Source organism: Rattus norvegicus, chromosome 20 (genome assembly GCF_021556685.1).
Source record: "Rattus norvegicus strain SHRSP/BbbUtx chromosome 20, alternate assembly SHRSP_T2T, whole genome shotgun sequence".
Taxonomy (NCBI): domain Eukaryota; kingdom Metazoa; phylum Chordata; class Mammalia; order Rodentia; family Muridae; genus Rattus; species Rattus norvegicus.
In genome coordinates, this window is record NC_141553.1 from 45,436,664 (window position 1) to 45,442,041 (window position 5,378).

General features: G+C 43.1%; 1 non-coding gene across 1 annotated transcript; it reads left to right on the plus strand.

The window, feature by feature from the left end:
* Window positions 1–3,236: 3,236 nt before the first annotated feature.
* On the plus strand, window positions 3,237–3,366 carry LOC120099020 (small nucleolar RNA SNORA17). The gene has a single exon (XR_015646067.1). It is a non-coding gene; the product is annotated as a small nucleolar RNA SNORA17 (small nucleolar RNA).
* The last annotated feature ends 2,012 nt before the right edge of the window (window positions 3,367–5,378 follow it).

Genomic DNA, 5,378 nt, shown 5'->3' on the forward strand with positions numbered 1-5,378 from the left:
AATGAAGTTTCCAGTACTAAGATTGTGTTACTTCTAATTGAGATGTTGCCCAAAGAGGACTTATGGGAAACCCTGAACAATCCACTCTGTTCCCAAGACTATAGGTTGCTCTCCATAGACTGACAGCAAGCCCCCATTGCTGAAAATAACACCTACACAGCTCATGAAGACATGGAGAAGTTGAGATGCTTCCTATATAACACCCCTAGGTGCTAGCATCTTTGCTATTAGAAGGTACTCTGCATGTTGCCAAAGGAGAAACGTAAACACCAACTCAGGCAAAAGCCCTTTGATCTACAATGGTGCCCTGCCTGCAAGATATGCTAACCCAATGGTGGCACAAAGCTTGCGGAATAAAATGCTGTCCTGCCTGCAAGATATGCTAGCCCAATGGTGGCACAAAGCTTGTGGGAGTAACCAACCAATATCTGGTTTGACTTAGGGTCCACTCCAAGACTTGAAACCCATACCTAGCACTGCTTAGGTGTCAAGAGCCTGACACTAGACAGCCTTGAGTAAAGCCAAATATTGTCTTCTTTAAAATCCATAGAATGACCCCTAGTGACATTCTGCTATACTCCTAAGTCTGTACCTTGCTAAGCCATCAACAGAGATGCTTACCAGTGGAGCAGATGAGAACAAATATAGAAACCCACAGCTGGATAATATGCTGAGGGTGAAAGACATTGGAATACTCAGTCTTAAACAGGATGTCTCCATCAGATCTCTCCCCTCAGGTCTCGGGGAACCCTGTGGAAAAGGAGGCAGAGAGAGTTTATAAGAGCGGTAGGAAATGGAGTACACCAAGAAAATGTGTCCCTCTAAATCAACAGGATTAATGCACACATGAACTCGGAGACTGTAGCAGCATCCACAGGACATATGTGGTCTGCACTAGATGGGATCTTACCATTGAAAGTAGAGGTGGGCACATCCCCAACCCCAAAACTATCTCCAATTGATAACAATTGGAAAGTGAACATTTAGTTTGCTGTAAGGGAAGCAGATACCCTTAAGCAGCGGCTGCAAGCCCAGCAGAAGATGACCAACAGAAAAGGAGATTAAGGGCATCTTTGGAAGTTCCTGTCATCTCAGTGTTGTATCAGGGCTTCTCCTGTTTGTTTACTTTTAATTCTATCTTATTTTTAATTTTTTACTTTATCTTCCGTATACATACACATATTCTCTCTCTTTTGATCCTACAAGTCCTTGCATATATTACCGCTTTAGTATTTTGTAGAATTCATGATTTTGGAAACAAAGTCAGAGTTTATACCTGTCTCTTGTGCCTTTTGGTATGGGACTCTTTTCGTTCTACTTTTTTTCCTATTCCAATCTGTTAATTTTTACTTTGTCCTATTATATTGTAACCTTAGAAGCCAATTTGTTTTTTTAATGGGAAAGTTGGGGGGAGCGGGAGGATTAGAGAAAGAATAAACTATAATCAGAATATACTATGTGAGAAAATTCTATTTTTTTGCATTGTGTTTGAATTACATTTTCTTTTCTAATTTGGGTATTTTTCTTTTGTTAAAGTTTTATTTAATCTTTTTTTTTTACTCCAGATTTTATTATCCCCCTCGCCGTCCATCCTCAGACTGTTCTACATCCCATATCTCCTCCCGCCCACCCCATCTCCACAAGGCTGTTCCCAACTTCCTGTTCCCCATCACACCTGACCTCCCCACTCCCTGGGGCCTCCAGTCTCTTGAGGGTTAGGTACATCTTCTCTGACTGAACCCAGACCCTGCAGTCCTCTGTTGTATGTGTATTGAGGGTTTCATATCAGTTAGTGTTCGCTGCCTGGTTGGTGGTCCAGTGTCTGAGAGATCTCGGGGGTCCAAGTTAGTTGAGACTGCTGGTCTTCCTATGGGGTCACCCTCCTCTTCAGCTTCCTCCAGCTTTTTCCATAATTCAACCACTGTGGTCACCAGATTCTGTCCATTGGTTTGGTATAAATATCTGCATCTGACTCTTTCAGCATCTGGTCTTTCAGGGGCAGTCATAATAGGTCCCTTTCTGTGAGTACTCCATAGCCTCAGTAATAGTGTCAGGCCTTGGGGCCTCCCCTTGAGCTGGATCTCACTTCAGGCCTGTCACTGGACCTCCTTTCCCTCAGACTCTTCTCCATTTTTGTTCCTGCAGTTCTTTTAGACAGGTACAATTCTGGGTCAGAATTTTGAGTGTGGGATGGCAACCCCATCTTTCCACTTGATATTCTGTATTTCAACTGGAGGAGGACTCTTTGACTGCCCTCTCCCCACTGTAGGTCATTTCATCTAATATCTCTTCCTTTGGGTCCTGAGGGTCTCCCACTTCCCTGGTCTCTGGTACATTCTGGAGTCCCCCCACCCCACTTCCTACCTCCAGAAGTTGCCTGTTTCCATTCTTTCTGCTGGCCTTCAGGGCTTCAGTCCTTTTCCCCTAGCCAATACCTGATCATGTGTTCCTCTTCCCCCTCCCTGTCCCCTTTCCCACCCAGGACACTCCCTCACTCCTATGATTGCATTCTTCTCCCTCCCAAGTAGAATTGAAGCATTTTCATTTGGGCCCTTCAGCTTGTTAACCTTTTTGATTTCTGTAGACTGTATCCTTGGTATTCTGTACTTTTTTTGGCTAATATCCACCGATTAGTGAGTACATACCATGCATGTCCTTTTGGGTCTGAGTTACCTCACTCAGGATGATAAAATAATAAAATCTAAAAATGATAAAAAATATGCTAATAATGAAGTTACTCTGCATATATTCATCCATGTGTTATCTAGCTTACGCACATGTATGTTTCTTCAGAAAGCCCACACGGATGAGGTGGAGACTAGGTGGTAGAGTGCTTACCTCACATGCATGAGGTCCTAGGTTCCAGCACTGTCAGGAAGATGGATGGGGAAGAAAATTCTATACATATTTACCAAAGGGCTGTATTATCTACCAGTCTAGATACAGTGACATATAAGTTGGGGGTGGGGTGAGAAGTAGATGACCCACCATATATGACATGTGCTTCTTCAAGTTAGGATGTCTGGGTAATGAGAGGTTAGAGGTAAACTTGCCCATCAGTTTAACAAACAAGAGGAATTGTCTGGCCTGTGCCTTACTAGTTGTCTGTCTAGGTGTATGGAACACCTAAAGCAAACAGGGCAGAGTACTGTGCTCATCACTTCCAAAGGCATCTGTGGCAGAAAACAAAGGAAAGAACAAATTTTGCTGTGGTTGCCCAAAGACGTTTGTTGGAGACTGCTCTGAGAGGCGTTACAGGTGTGGCTGCCATGTCACATTTGCCTCAGTAGGTGACAGAGAGGAGAAAGGTTATGTCTACACTGTGTTCTCACCTGTGAACATTTGAATGAGTAGTAGCTTGATGCTCCCTGAAAACAAAATGAACCTTAGATGACAGGTTAGTACCAGGCAGGTCCAGACAAGGAGCTACACTAAGAAAGTCTTGAGACAGAGACAAGATGAACCTGTCTCTGGCTGTGTAGCCCAGGAGAAGTAAGCTAGAGACAGATGACCTTAACACGGTGCCAGGCACGTAGACGATGGTGAGGAGCTAGCCCAAGATGACCACCAGTCTAGTGCCATGGTACCCATACAGGAAGCTAGCCTGAGATGATGACCAGTCCAGTGCTGCTCAGGCCTGAATGGCTGGTATGGCAGACCGTACCAGAGATAATCCTTGCCTGCCTGATTCTATAATGAATGGGCGAGCATTGCACATCTGAGACCATTCCTGAGATGATTCCAGACCCTCAGAGGCTGCAAGTGCCACTAGGAGGAGGAAGTAAGTGGTGGAGAAATGGAAAAGAAAGAGAAACAGAAGGATGTGGGCAAATGAAAAGGGGCAAAACTAGAGAGTCAAGGGTAGTGAGAAATAGCCTGATGTGAGTAGCCAGTGATGCCACCTGGGACCATGGTGGTCCTGGCCTGTGCTGCCACTGGGGTCACATCTGGGTCCAGACCTTGCAGCAGCAGGGGTCTGTTATTATCAAAGGCCAGATTGTCACCCAGGGATATGTTTATATCTGAGAAATGTGCAAAACTGACCCTACCCCTCAACTCAGTATCATGGGAGAGCTGGCCCTGGGGTCATGATAGCAGGATAGCTGACCTCACCAGTAACGTGCTGCGGTACTTGGGAGAGCAGACCCACACATTACCCAGGAAGCACAGTAGAGCTGGCCCTAGTAGTGGGAGTTAAGGTGATCCAGTCCCTAAGGTGTGAGTGTGGGAGAACTAGCCCTGACACTTGACTTGTCTCCTAGGCAGAGGCATGGACAAGGGAGACAAGGGAGAGGTTCCCCCTTCCTTTTCCCTTGCTTCTTGCCACCTGTGACAGGTGGAAGACCTGGCCCTGGGATCATTAGAACAGGAGAGCTGACCCTGGCCCTCACCAGCTGCAGCACTCAGGACAGTGGGCCCTATGCTTCACTTGGGCACCACGGTAGAGATGTGGAAGGGGGGTAACTGGGATTGAGGTGCATAATAAGAAATCTAAAATAATGAATAAAAGGTTTTTTTAAAGGATGCTCATTAGAGAGACTGAAAAAAATCACATCTTGATTAAGAAAAATATGAGTTACTAAGATAAACTATAAAATGAATTTATCCATGATAGATAGCTAGAATAACCCATAATAAATCTAAAAGGTAAAGAGAAAAACTGCACTCAATGTTATTTTAAATATTTCTCTAGAAAAGAGAATTTCTCTAGAAGAGTGGGGAATTAGAAAATGCTCAATCTAAATACGTAATTACAAGCCATTTACTTTCTTTTTTGATGACCACAAATGTTTGCAATGGTCTTTTCTGTTGAACCGTGTGTGTTTGTGTGTGTGTGTGTGTGTGTGTGTGTGTGTGTGTGTAGATGCCTGCATGTGTGTGTGCATGGGCATGCATGTGTGTGTCTATTTTGTATATAGATATTGTCAAGCAACATCATTGCTTTTGTTTGTATCTCAGATTTTTTTCAAGAATTAGAACACACATAATGACACATGTGTATGATTTTAAAAGATAATTTGAAAGAATCTTTTAAAAATAAGTCAGAGACTAGACTTAGTAGACTCCATTCCAGAAAACTTGAGACCATTTTTTTTATTAGTGGTCTTAATTTTATCTCCATGTCCCCTGTTTCTCAGTCATTATATTTCCTAAGTTCTAAAATAAAATATGTCATATACTAAGTAATGGACACTGTACATGAAGAAAAATTATACATGAATGCACTCAATGTTCTGGACTTGATAATATCTTTTATGCATAATGGAGAAAATAGCTAAATATACATGGCTATATGAAGATAATAGCTACTGATTTCAAGGGGCTGATTACCATATTTTATTCTGGCATATATCCTAAAGCAGTGAAAATTTCTTTTT